The following is a 14,533-nucleotide window of genomic DNA, read 5'->3' on the forward strand; positions in this document are numbered from 1 at the left end:
GCATGGGTCCAGTAAACAACATTCATGTGCAATGCAACTAGCTCTTTATTCTCCTGAAGTAATGACAGAGGCTCTCAGGTTAATTCGACATCTGGGTTTCCTGAGGGCTTTTGATACCAGTCCACTCAAGCACAACTTCTAATTTAATAGCATGCCTACAGAGCAGCATCTCAGTCACGCAACAGGGTTTGTGACTTCCAGACAGGAAGGTCACAGTTCGTAGTAGCACATGGTACATCATTGAGTAGAACTGCAGTGTTACCTGGTGTCCCCGAAGAAAGTGTTACAGGCTCTTTGCTATTCTTAATCTATATAAATGATTTAGGAGACAGTCTGAGCAGCCCTTAGACTGTTTGTTCATTTATTTATTTGTTTGTCCATATAAATCTCTTCTTCAGTACATATATTGTACACAGAATATTGGACAGAAAACCTGTTTAGCTATTGGTTTTTCAAATGTGAAACATAAATTTTTTAAATTTTTATGTCAAATTGAATCTGTACGGTTAATAACTACAAATTTTTGAAATACTGTATATTTAAAACTTATTTCCTACAATTAAATAAACAAATTACATTTTTTCTTGCATAAGACAGCATGAGATTGAATAGAAGCAGTTTTTCAGAAGGTAGGCTGTCACAGACTTTTTAAAGCTTCGTAGTTCAGGAAGAGATTTTACATGTCTTGGTAATCTGTTGTAAAGTTTTGTTCCTGCATGATATACACCTTTTTGGCATAATGTGGTGTTACAATGATTAACATATATGTCACTGTCTGACCTGGTACTGTAATCATGGACACTTTTGTTTTGAGGAAAAAGGTTTTCTTTTCTCAGTATGCTTTTTTTGACATGCATGACTACTTCCAGTATATAAATGCAGGGAAGGGGTAGGATCTTTAGATCTTTAAAGAAAGGTTTGCATGGTTTTCTGCTGCTCACTTGTTTCATTAGTCTTATAAATGCCTTTTGTTTCCTGAAAACTGTTATGGCCTGGTGTACATTTCCCCAGAAAATGATACCATACTTCAGTATTGAATGTACATGAGCAAAATATACAGCTCTAACTGTTTCTGCACTAGTATTGTTGCAGAGAATTCTTACTACATAGCTCATTTTTGCTAGTTTTGAATTTAGGGATGTGATATGGGAGCTCCATTTACGACTTTCCTGGATATGAATCCCAAGAAATTTAGTTTCATTAACAGCACTAATGTTTTGGTTATCTATGCATATTACAGGTTGTGCTGGATTTTTATTTTGATCGGTGTGGAAATTCACGAGTACCATTTTTTGGGGATTAACTATTAGCCTGTTGCTGGTAAACCATTAGACACTCCTTTTGTAATATCTTTTGCAGATGCAGTAAGATTTTCTTCTTTATTCCCTTCAATCAATAGACTGGTGTCATCTGCAAATAATACTGGTTCAGTATCCCTAACGTGTGATGGGAAATCATTAATGTAGACCAAAAAAAGAAAGGGACTTAAAATGAAGTCCTGTGGAACACCATGACTTAGTCCACATGTTTCTGAAAGGTGTACCTGGAGTTTATTTCCTTCCATGTACTTAATTTCAGTTACCTGAGAGCGATATTCCAAATATGATTTAATCCACTGATTTGGCACACCTCTTACACCATATCATTCAAGCTTCCTCAGGAGTATAGAATGATCAATCACATCAAAAGCTTTTGTTAGGTCCAAGAATAAACCAGAGATATTTCTGTGGATGTCCAATGCATTTAAGACATGGTTTATCAGACTGAAAGTGACTGTTTCAATTGATCGCTGTGGTCTAAAGCCATGTTGACATTCAGAAATAATATTATTCTTGTCGAAGAATGTAATTAGTTTTGAAAGGAACACTTTTTCAATAATTTGCGAAAACCCTGACAACAGAGATACAGGCCTATAGTTACCCATACATTGATGATCACCTTTTTTATATAGTGGTATTACTTTTGCCATTTTCAGTTGCCAAGGGAAGACACCACATGATAATGATGAATTGCATATATCCAATAAAGGCGAAAGTATTTGTCTTGCTGTTATTTTTATAATATAATCTGTAATATCATCAATACCAGTTGAATACTTACTCTTCAGTGAAGTAATGGTATTTAGAAGCTCTGTTGGGCTTATTGGACTGAGGAACACGGATATATTATTTATTTCAAAAGATGAAAGTCCTTTCCATGTTGTATTAGGTGGATTTCCAAATTTTTCCTTCACTAATTTTCCAGCAACAGTTGCATAATAAGAATTGAAACTGTTTGCAACTGCCCTAGGGTCAGTGACATTCTTGCCATCATGTGATATCACAATATTTTTGTGAGTTGTCTTCTTCCCCGTAAGATCTTGCACAGCTTTCCACAAGGACTCAGTTTTATTGGATGACTTCATAATATATTTGTTATTTTCCTTAATTTTTTCCTCTTTTATGACACGTTTCAAAACTAGCTTGTATTTTTTGAAAAAAATAATAAATTCTCGACTGGTGTGAGTTTTTGACTGGAGAAAAAGTTTCCGCTTCCTTTTACAAGATACTCTAATGCCTGATGTAAACCAGTTTTTGAATCTATCTGTGCTTTTGGAAATCACTTTCCTTTGTGGAAAACCTATGTCAAAGTTATGCTTGACAATCTTCAAAACATTTTTCATCTTTTCGTTGGTAATAGAGGTATCATCTCTCCAAGATTGTTCGCTGATTAGGTACTGGAAGTATTCAATATTTTTCCTACTATAAATCCTTTTATGGAAAACATTTTCTATACTGGTCGAAATGTGATTTACAGATATGGCCAGTAATTGCGAACGGTGGTCACTTCTGGTGATGCTGTCGTTTACCATCTAGTTAAAGTCCTCACAAGGCCAAAACCAATTGCATTATCTAACAGTGGCAATTCACCCTAAATAATGGAATGAGTGAGGGCATGCAAAGGAGTACTGAAAGGAATCCATTAAATACTGGTGATGTAATAAATGACACAAATCTATAGGATGCCAATTCAGCGAAGTACCTGAGGATAACAATTACAAAAAAATTAAATTAGAATAGTAACATAGATAATACCATTGGGGAATGTGAACCATAACTGCATACTATTGGCAGAATGCTTGGAAGATGCAACAAACCTGCAAGAGAGACTGTTTAATCTATGCTGGTCCATCCTCTGCTAGAGTATTGCTGTGCAGGATGGGATTACAGTCTGTACAGTGCAGCAGAAGCAGTAATGTAGATGTAAACAGACGGGTGAGGCAACAGATTGGAGTGGCACACTTAATGGGAAAAATGTCAAGTGGGCATACGTGCAAGCAGGAGAATGTGTCACATGTGGGGGCGAGAAAGTCCTCTGCCATATTTCCTACAGAGAAGTGGGGAAACGCAGAAGAAACTTTAGGAGTGATATGATCATTCGTCGGGCGTTACAAAGCACTGATGTCATCTGAGATAACATTGTCGTAACTTTTGAACGGTTTACGTTAGGATCTTCAAACTACACGATTGGCTGTGGGGCGTGACGGTTTGGTTTAGTGACGAAACCCACTTTAATGTAGATGGGTCCTCAATAAGCAAATTTGGCTCATTTGGAGGACTGAGAATACGCATTTAGCGATCGAGAGGTCTCGTCACCCTCATCGGGTGACTGTGTGGTGTCCGATATCCAGTCACGAAATGATCGGTGCGATACTCTGACGGCACTGTGGCTACCGAATTATCCAAAGTGACAAGATGTGGTTCGTGCGAGACAGAGCTAGAGTCCATCAAAGCAGGAGACTGTTTGATGTCCTGGAGAAGCACTCTGGGGACTGCATTCTGGCTCTCGAGTACACAGAGGTCACAGGCACTGACCTCGATTGGCCGCAATATTCTCCGGATCAGAACACATGCGATTCCTTTTTGTGGGGCTATATTAAAGATGAGGTATACAGCGACAACCACAAAACCGTTGCAGAGCTGAAAATATACATTCAGGAGGTCATAGACAGCACCGACATTCCAACACTTCAGCGGGTCGTGCAGAACTCCGCTATTCATCTGTGCCACATCGTCACTAATGGTGGCAGGCATATTGAACATGTCACAACCTAAATCTGAATATCTGTAGTGGCATTTACATGTTGAATAAAGTATGTGCATGCCATAGTTTGTAAATAATTTACGTTTATTTTCACATAATTCAATAATTGTCACCCTGTACCTTTTGTTGTTATGGTCTTTAGTCCAGAGACTGGTTTGATGCAGCACTCCACGCTACAGTACCCTATCCTGTGCAAGCTTATGCCTCAGAACATGTCCTACCAACCGATCCCTTCTTCTAGTCAAGCTGTGCCACAAATTCCTCTTCTCCCCAATTCTGTTCAGTACCTCCTCATTAGTTACATGATCTATCCATCTAATCTTCTGCATTCCTCTGTAGCACTACATTTCGAAAGGCTTTATTCCCTTCTTGTCTAAGCTGTTTATCGTCCATGTTTCACTTCCATACATGGCTACACTCCATACAAATACTTTCAGAAGAGACTTCCTGACACTTAAATCAATGCTTGATGTTAACAAATTTCTGTGCTTCAGAAATGTTTTCCTTGGCATTGCCAGTCTACATTTTCATCCTCTCTACTTTGACCATCAATTATTTTGAACCCCAAATAGCAAACACATCTACTATTTGAAGTGTCTCATTTCCTAATCTAATTCCCTCAGCATCGCCTTATTCAATTTTACTACATTCCATTATCCTTGTTTTGCTTTTGTTTACGTTCGTCTCATAGTCTCCTTTCAAGACACTGTCCATTCTGTTCAACTGCTCTTCTAGGTCCTCTGCTGTCTCTGATAGAAGTACATCATCGGCAAACTTCAAAGTTTTCATTTCTTCTCCATGGATATTAATTCCTACTCTAAATTTTTCTTTTGTTTCCTTTACTGCTTGTTCAATATACAGATTGAACAACATCGAGGATAGGCTATAACCCTGTCTTACTCCCTTCTCAGCCACTGCTTCTCTTTCATGTGCCTCGGCTCTTTATAACTGCCATCCGGTTTCTATATAAATTGTAAATAGCCTTTCGTTCCTTGTATTTGACTCCTACAACCTTCAGAATCTGAAAGATAGTATTCCAGTCAACATTGTCAAAAGCCTCTACAAATGCTAGAAATGTAGATTTGCCTTTTCTTAATCTATCTTCTACAATAAGTTGCAGGGTCAGTATTGCCACAGTCTAACATGTATGTTAGAATGTGGTATTGCTTCGCATGTTCCAATATTTCTATGGAATCCGAACTGATCTTCCCTGAGGTTGGCTTCTAGCAGTTTTTTCATTTGTCTGTAAAGAATTCGTGTTAGTATTTTGCAGCCGTGACTTATTAAACTGATAGTTCTGTAATTTTCTCACCTGTCAACACCTGCTTTCTCTGTGATTAGAATTTTTATATTCTCCTTGAAGTCCGAGGGTATTTCACCTGTCTTATACATCTTGCTCACCATCTACATGGATACTCTGCAAATCACATTTAAGTGCCTGGCAGAGGGTTCATCGAACCACCTTCACAGTTCTTGATTATTTCAATCTCGCATAGCTCACAGAAAGAACGTACACCTATATCTTTCAGTATGAGCTCCGATTTCGCTTTTTTTTTTTGTTTTTTATCGTGGTCGCTGTCAACAAAATATTTATTCATTTGGAGGGGAAATTTGGTCATTGGAATTTCGTGAGAAGATTCCGTTGTAACGAAAAACGCCTTTCTTTTAATGATGTCCAGCCCAAATCCTGTAGGTATCATTTCAGTGACACTCTCTCCCATATTTCGCGATAATACAAAATGTGCTGCCCTTCTTTGAACTTTTTCGATGCACTCCGCCAGTCCTATCTGGTAAGGATCCACAACGTGCAGCAGTATTCTAAAAGAGGATGGTCAAGCGTAGTGTAGGCAGTCTCCTTAGTAGATCTGTCACATTTTCAAAGTGTCCTGACAATAAAACGCAGTCTTTGATTAGCCTTCCCCACAAGATTTTCTATGTGCTCCTTCCAATTTAAGTTGTTCGTAATTGTAATACCTAGGTATTTAGTTAAATTTACGGCTTTTAGATTAGACTGAGTTATCATGTAACCGAAGTTCAACGAATTCCTGTTAGCACTCATGTGGATGACCTCTCACTTCTCGTTATTTAGGGTCAACTGCCAATTTTCGCACCATTCAGATCTTTTCTAAATCGTTTTGCAATTTGTTTTGATCTTCTGGTGACTTTATTAGTCGATAAACAACATTGTCATCTGCAAACAACCGAAGACGGATGCTCAGATTATCTCCCAAATCGTTTATATAGATATGGAACAGCAAAGGGCCTATAATCCCATATTGGGGAACGCCGGAATCACTTCTGTTTCACTCGATGACTTTGCATCAATTACTATGAACAGTGACCTCTCTGACAGGAAATCACAAATCCAGTAACGTAACTGAGATGATATTCCATAAGCAAGCAATTTCACTACAAGCCACTTGTGTGGTACAGTGTCAAAAGCCTTCCGGAAATACAGAAATATGGAATCGATCTGAAATCCCTTGTCAGTAGCATTCAACACTTCGTGCAAGTAAAGAGCTAGTTGCGTTTCACAAAAACGCTGTTTTCTAAACCCATGTTGAATGTGTGTCAATAGGCAGTTTTCTTCGAACACAATATATTTTCCAAAATCCTGCTGCATATCGACATTAACGATACGAACCTGTAATTAAGTAGATTACTCCTACTACCCTTCTCGAATATTGGCGTGACCTGTGCAACTTTCCAGTCTTTGGGTACAGAACTTTCGTCGAGTGAACGGTTGTATATGATAATTCAGTATGGAGCTAATGCATCAGCATACTCCGAAAGGAGCCTAATTGGTATACAGTCTGGACCAGAAGACTTGCTTTGATTAAGTGATTTAAGTTGCTTCACAACTCTGAGGATATTTACTTCTACGTTACTCATGTTGGCAGCTGTTCTCGATTCGAATTCTCGAATATTTACATCGTCTTATTTTGTGAAGGCATTTCGAAAGGCTGTGTTTAGCAACCCTGCTTTCGCAGCACTGTCTTCAATAGTATCTCCATTGCTATAGCGCAGAGAAGGCATTGATTGTTTCTTGCCACTAACATACTTCAAATACGACCAGGATCTCTCTGGATTTTCTGCCATGTTTCGAGACAAAGTTTCGTTGTGGAAACTGTTATAAGCATCTCGCATTGAAGTCCACGCTAAATTTCGAACTTCTTTGAAAGCTCACCAATCTTGCGGATTTTGCGTCTGTTTAAATTTGGAATGTTTGTTTTGTTGTTTCTGCAACAGTGTTCTAACCTGTTTTGTGTTCCAAGGAGGATCAACTCCATCATTTCTTAATTTATTTGGTATAAATCTTTCAACTGCTGCCGATACTATGTCTCTGAATTCGAGCCACATCTGGTCTACACTTATATTATTAATTTGGAATGAGTGGAGACTGTCTCTCAGGAAGGCGTCAAGTGAATTTTTATCTGCTTTTTTGAATAGGTACATTTTTCGTATATTTTTGGATGATTTGTGGATTACAATATTCGGTCTCGCTACGACAACCGTGTGTTCACTAATCCCTGTATTGGTTTTGATGCTCGTTATTAGTTCAGGATTATTTGTTGCTAAGAGGTCAAGGGTGTTTTCTCAATCTTTTACTATTCGCGAGGGCTCATGAACTAACTGCTCGAAATAATTTTCAGAGATTGCGTTTAGCACAATTTTGGATGATATTTTATGCGTACCTCCGGAGTTAAACATGTATTTTCGCCAACATACTGAGGGTAAGTTAAAGTCACAATCAACTATAATCGTATGAGTAGGCTACGTGTTTGAAATCAAACTAAAGTTTTCTTTGAACCTTTCAGCAACTGTATCATCTGAATTGGGCGGTCGTAAAAGATCCAATTATTCTATTCCGGTTGCCAACAATGACCTCTGCCCATACTAACTCGTAGGAAGTATCTATTTCAGTTTCTCGACAAGTTCAACTACATCTAACAGCAACAAACATGCCACCGCCAACCGTTTTTAGCACATCCTTTCGGGACACCGTTAGGTTCTTCTCGAAAATTTCGGCTGATCTTATATCCGGCTTTAGCCAGCTTTCAGTGCCCATAACGATTTGAGCATCAGTGCTTTCTATTAGCGCTTGGAGCTCTGGTACTTTCCCAACATAGCTAAAACAATTTACGACTGTTATACCAATGATTTCTGTGTCTACATTCTTCCTGTGTTAGGCCTGCACCCTTTGTAACAAGCCCTTCTTGCGTTTTCGTGAGACCCTCTAACCAAAAAATCGCCCAATACATGCCACACAGCCCCTGCTACCCATGTAGCTGCCTCCTGCGTATAGTGGACACTTGACCTATTCAGCAGAACCCGAAACCCAACCGCCCTTCGGCGCAAGTCGAGGAATCTGCAGCCTGGTGGTAGAGTTCTGTCAGTTCTCCCAAGGCTATCAGTAGTTCTAATGGAATGTTGTCTACTCCCGGGGCCTTGTTTCGACTCAGGTCTTTCAATGCTCTGTCAAACTGATCACACAGTATAGTATCTCCCATTTCATCTTCATCTACATCCTCTTCCATTTCCATAATATTGCCCTCCAGTACATCGCTCTTGTATAGACCCTCTATAAACTCCTTCCACCTTTTTACTTTCCCTTCTTTGCTTAGAACTATTTTGCCATCTGAGCTCTTGATATTCATACAAGTGGTTCTCTTTTCTCCAAAGGTCTCTTTAATTTCCCTAGTGATGTATGCCTCTACATCCTTACATTTACTCTCTAGTCATCCCTGCTTAGCAATTTTGCGCTGCCTGTCGATCTCATTTTTGAGACTTTTGTATCTCTTTTTGACTGCCTCATTTACTGCGTTTTTATATTTCCTCTTTTCATCATTTAAATTCAGTATCTCTTCTGTTACCTAAGGATTTCTACTACAGGGTGTATACGCAGACGAGGAAGAAAAATTCCCGGATTTTTCCCGGTTAAAAATACACTTCCTCCCGGATGAAAAACACGCTTTTTCCGTGTTAAGTGACAGTATATTTTCCCTTACCAATGCTTTGGATGGTTAAGGTTTTGATAGACGGGGGTAGAATTTCCCGGCATTTTAGAAAACGAAACTCAGAGAGAAAGATACGTTTTGGGAATATCTTTGATGTGCAGCAACATGTAAGTTGCGTATTTTCGTATTACGAAAGTATACATTGGAATCCCACCAAACACCATACGTTACTTTCCGAATCACTGAAATCGAGATTGCGATGCGTTTCTTTAACCCAGTCATAACTCATTTCATGTGATCTCGGCAGCCGATGACAGCGGATATTCAGAGCATAGGACACGTGATATAGTCAGTCAACAGCAACATCACTGTTACGTAGCACGAACACACAAACAGGGAAAGTTAATAGTTTAAATTAATATACATAGTGCTGCTACAAGAAAATCAAAGCTTTCACATATGATATTGGTCTCTAAGGTTAATAAGCTGCAAGAGAAGCTAAGATTTCACATATAATGTTGATCTTTTTTGCGCGTATTACACTTTAATGTATATCACACAAATGTGCCAGCAAAATTTTTAATAATGACATAAATGTCGGATCTTCAGGGTTCGATATTCTTCTAAATGGCTCGTCATCAAAGAGCTGATTTTTAAATGACAGTCACACGCTCTGTGATTTAGGAAATTCATGGTACATTCTCGCACATAGTTCAACTTGCGTAGAACGATATTTACTCTGAAACTATCGCTTTTCAAACCACCATTCGCAATATTTTCCCGCGACCTGTTAGAAATAGGTTCGTTTCAGCAGTTGGCACCACGCGGGAATAGCCGAGCGGTCTCGTCTGTGTGGCTGGTCCCGCCGGAGCGTCGAGTCCTCCCTTGGGCTCGGGTGTGTATGTTTGTCCCTAGGATAATTTGAGTAGTGTGTAAGCTTAGGGACTGATGACCTTAGCAGTTAAGTCCCATAAGATTTCACACACATTCGAACATTTCAGCAGCTGCCAGAGAGTGCAGATAACAGGCGACACTGCGCTTTAGCAGCTACCGTGACGCAGGAAGCCCTTATGTACGTACGTGTAAAACATTGGAAGATCATACATTATGTCATAACAGAAACAAGACATCAGAAGATACTCCAAGAGCATCGGAATTTCGTGAACCATATTAAAATGTGCACATTTACAGTGCACATTTGTATGAACAGATTCCCCAATGAAGTAGACCTCGACCTGATATTAAGCTTTTCAGTGTGGTTTTCGGGATGTAAATTTTCTTGGAGAACCAGTACTGTAGGCCTATTATATCATGTTTGGTTACTTATTATGGCATAATGCCATATGTGCTAAAAGATGAAAACATGCACTTGAAATGAAGCGAACAGTTGAAACTAGCACTGTGGAATTAAACATTTCGTTTCAAATACATTGGCTGCCTCTGCGGAAAAAGGTTAATAAAAGTCAAATTTCTTTAACAAACAGACAAAAATATCTTCACTGTTCTGTAAGGCGATTAATGCTTGACAGTCAGAAAGGTGGAAATAAAATAAAATCTAAAACTAATGACATATTTTAGTCTTCCGTAATTATGTGAATATATTTTAATTCACTAGATAGCTCCCTGCCACAGATATCTGTTTTGTTTTCATTTGACGTGAGAGTAAACGAAGGGGAAACTTAAACATGGGTCACGTGGAGACTACCCACTATAACTCAGACTGCTCTGTGCATCAGCCTCGGATCTACGATATTTGCGAACTAGGTCAATACCAAAAACAATCGAATTTTTAAAAATATGTTCATCTTGTAGTGCACATCTTTCTGAAAAGTCTGAAACACGAAACATGTGTAGGAGGAAATGAAAGACATGTTATTTCGTCTTAAGTGTGCCAAAGTGCAGTGCCACGCCTCTTCATAAAGAATTCTTCTATCGCACGTCACTGTGTTTCGCTCTGTGGAATTGAAACGTGTATATTTTGTAATGGATGTCATCGAATTATATTCAGGACAGTGGAAATTGAAATGTCCTGTGGTGCCTCTCCTGCTCCCAGTCGGCTGGTTTGATATCCAAGCAAGAAAGTACACATTTCTTCAATCCATAGTTCCCAGCATTTTTTTCTCTCTAATCTTACTACAGCTTTACATGGTGTGCTTTCCTTTCTGCGAAAGAATCTATTACGTTTCGCTACATGAAAAATCGAAATGTCGTTATCTAATACTGAAAAAGCTGTTAACACAAATAATACCCAAGACTGGAGAGGTTTCACGATATGATTACGTCTGTTTTGTCACTGTCTGCTAGATAAAACAAAATACGCCTTTCTAATATTGAAGCAATTTTGTAAGACACACCAAATAAACGAGACTATTTTGGCACAAATGGTCATTTTTATAACACGGCATAACATAATTCACGAAGTGCCAATATCAAATGCCTATTAGGCCTACCACAACCAAAAACCCCTCCCATGAACCATGGACCTTGCCGTTGGTGGGGAGGCTTGCGTGCCTCGGCGATACAGATAGCCGTACCGTAGGTACCACCACAACGGAGGGATATCTGTTGAGAGGCCAGACAAACGTGTGGTTCCTGAAGAGGGGCAGCAGCCTTTTCAGTAGTTGCAGGGGCAACAGTCTGGATGATTGACTGATCTAGCCTTGTAACAATAACCAAAACGGCCTTGCTGTGCCGGTACTGCGAACGGCTGAAAGCAAGGGGAAACTACAGCCGTAATTTTTCCCGAGGGCATGCAGCTTTACTGTATGATTAAATGATGATGGCATCTTCTTGGGTAAAATATTCCTGAGGTAAAATAGTCCCCCATTTGGATCTCCGGGCAGGGACTACTCAAGAGGATGTCGTTATCAGGAGAAAGAAAACTGGCGTTCTACGGATCGGAGCGTGGAATGTCAGATCCCTTAATCGGGCAGGTAGGTTAGAAAATTTAAAAATGGAAATGGATAGGTTAAAGTTAGATATAGTGGGGATTAGTGAAGTTCAGTGGCAGGAGGAACAAGACTTCTGGTCAGTTTTAACTTGACCAGGAAAAGGGATAGGTTGGTAGGACATGTTCTGAGGCATCAAGGGATCACCAATTTAGTATTGGAGGGCACCGTGGAGGGTAAAAATCGTAGAGGGAGACCAAGAGATGAATACACTAAGCAGATTCAGAAGGATGTAGGTTGCAGTAGGTACTGGGAGATGAAGAAGCTTGCACAGGATAGAGTAGCATAGAGAGCTGCATCAAACCAGTCTCAGTACTGAAGACAACAACAACAACAACAATAACAAGCAAAAAGCTTTATGTTAGGAAATAGTTTCATATTTCATTTATATGCACCAACTTCTGAAACGTGAGATGGAAAAGTAGTATTAAGAAATTTTTATATAAAATTGGAATCGTCATACTGTTCCATAATTTGTGTGATGCCCCCGTTTCTTCTCCTTCCTCGTTCTAACAAACAATCTTGCCGTCACCAATTCTGCAGCTAATTCCTGCCATTGTCAATATTTGTTTGCCGAGTAATTTCACTAACCCTGCCAGAATCATAGGTTTAGTTAGCCCGCTATTGCTTTCCAGTTATGCGTTATTACATGTTCGTACAACACGTTTACCACGTTACTCCCAGAATAGGATTTAAGCAGCTGCTAGCCAGGGACTGTACAACTGGTCCTTATTAGTGTAGCCACCTGGCCAAAAATTTTCTGTCAAAATTTCATTTCTTGGGTACACCGAGAAGATAGTACGTAATCTTGATTTAGCTGTCGACCGGGGTGGCCGAGCGGTTCTAGGCGCTACCGTCTGGAACCCCGCGACCACTACGGTCGCAGGTTCGAATCCTGCCTCAGCCATGGATGTGTGTGATATCCTTACGTTAGTTAGGTTTTAGTAGTTCTAAGTTAGGGGACTGATGATATCAGAAGTTAAGTCCCATAGTGCTCACAGCCATAATAAAACTAAAACAATGAAAAATTCCCGGAATTCTAAAAAATTTCCGAGTTTTTCCCGGTTTTCTCCCGGATGAAAAAATTCTTGGGTTTTTCTCGGATCGCCCGGTTGTTCCAGGTCGTATACACCCTGTAATATAACAGGTCCAATTCCACATTTACACAGATGTGGCCTTAGAATATGAAGTCTCCCAAAACATAAAAAAACAACACTTAACTCCACTCAGGTGTGAAGAAGCCTTGACGTCCAGGAATCCAGACTAGTGTGTTACTGCCTTCAATCTGTACAGCCGGTCTTCAAGGTGCCATAAAATTTAAGCTCGCAGAGTAGGCCGGGAACTTTCTGACCGGGTTGCATGCAACATCCACTGCGCTTCCTACAGCTCCGGGGCCTGTCAAATCCTTAAGCGAGCTGGCACGGATTGCCTCCAATTGATTTAACCACACGAGGCATGTACCAGACAACCAGAGTCTCCCAGAAACAACAACTTGCAGCTACGTGCTCGCCTGAAAACTGTTAGTATCACGACCCACTAAACCGACAACATACGCCTTGAAGAATACCTTGGCTCCCGACATCTTGTGATCATTAATCTCTGGACATTAACAACTCTATCCGAGCGCCAGTAGCCAGGATACCAACGACCAGTTACGACACTTGTGGACTAGCTTGCCTCAGGAGGGACACAGTTGCTGTATGATACCCTTCCCAACTGAATCACAGCAAAGACACTGGCCATCATACTGATAACTGGTCTCATATTGCCAACTTCTTTGTAGATTTGAATCAATGCTGTAATCACTTAAATACATCACACACTCTCTCAAACAGTGAATTTTCATTTTTTTTCTCCCTCCCCTTCTGGGTGTGTCACTAGTTGGTCTCTTAGGGTGCACTGAAATTAGGATCACATTGGATAAGTTCTTACAGTTGAGAACTAAGTACTTAGGTCTACTTCCTACATAGCCTCCTATTGATTGACAAAGACAACTGGACCACATGACCTGTCAGGTTCTACAGAGATTGCTCCACTTTAAGTTGTAGCGAATTCTAGGTTGCTGGAGCAACAAAGAAAAGCTAGTAATTGGGAAAAAGTGCAGGTCATTTCCGGTTTGAAAAGGGTTGTTAGACAGATGTGTATGACTATAGGCCTACATTAGGTAATGGCTGTCTGTTGTAGAATTATGCAACACATTACATGCTCACACATTGTGTAATTTTTGAAGGAAAAAAAAAAAAAAAAAAAAACACAGCTGGATTCTGCAAACAGAAATCTTGCGAAACAAAGCTGTCTCTGTAGATGCACTCTGGTTAATGTGTTGTTCTTTGGATTTTGCAAGGCATTTGATACTGTTCCACACTTTTTAGTAAATAAGATACGAGCTTACTAAGTATTGGGACACATTTGTGAGTGGGTTCAGGACTTACTTCCAGATACAGTTCAACATATAATAGTGGATAATGTTGCAGCCTCTAAGAGGCAATTCATGGACGATGTGGTAATCAATGCCAGAATGTGGTTACAATGTCAGATGACTAA

The sequence above is a fragment of the Schistocerca cancellata genome, chromosome 10, assembly GCF_023864275.1.
Source record: "Schistocerca cancellata isolate TAMUIC-IGC-003103 chromosome 10, iqSchCanc2.1, whole genome shotgun sequence".
NCBI lineage: Eukaryota > Metazoa > Arthropoda > Insecta > Orthoptera > Acrididae > Schistocerca > Schistocerca cancellata.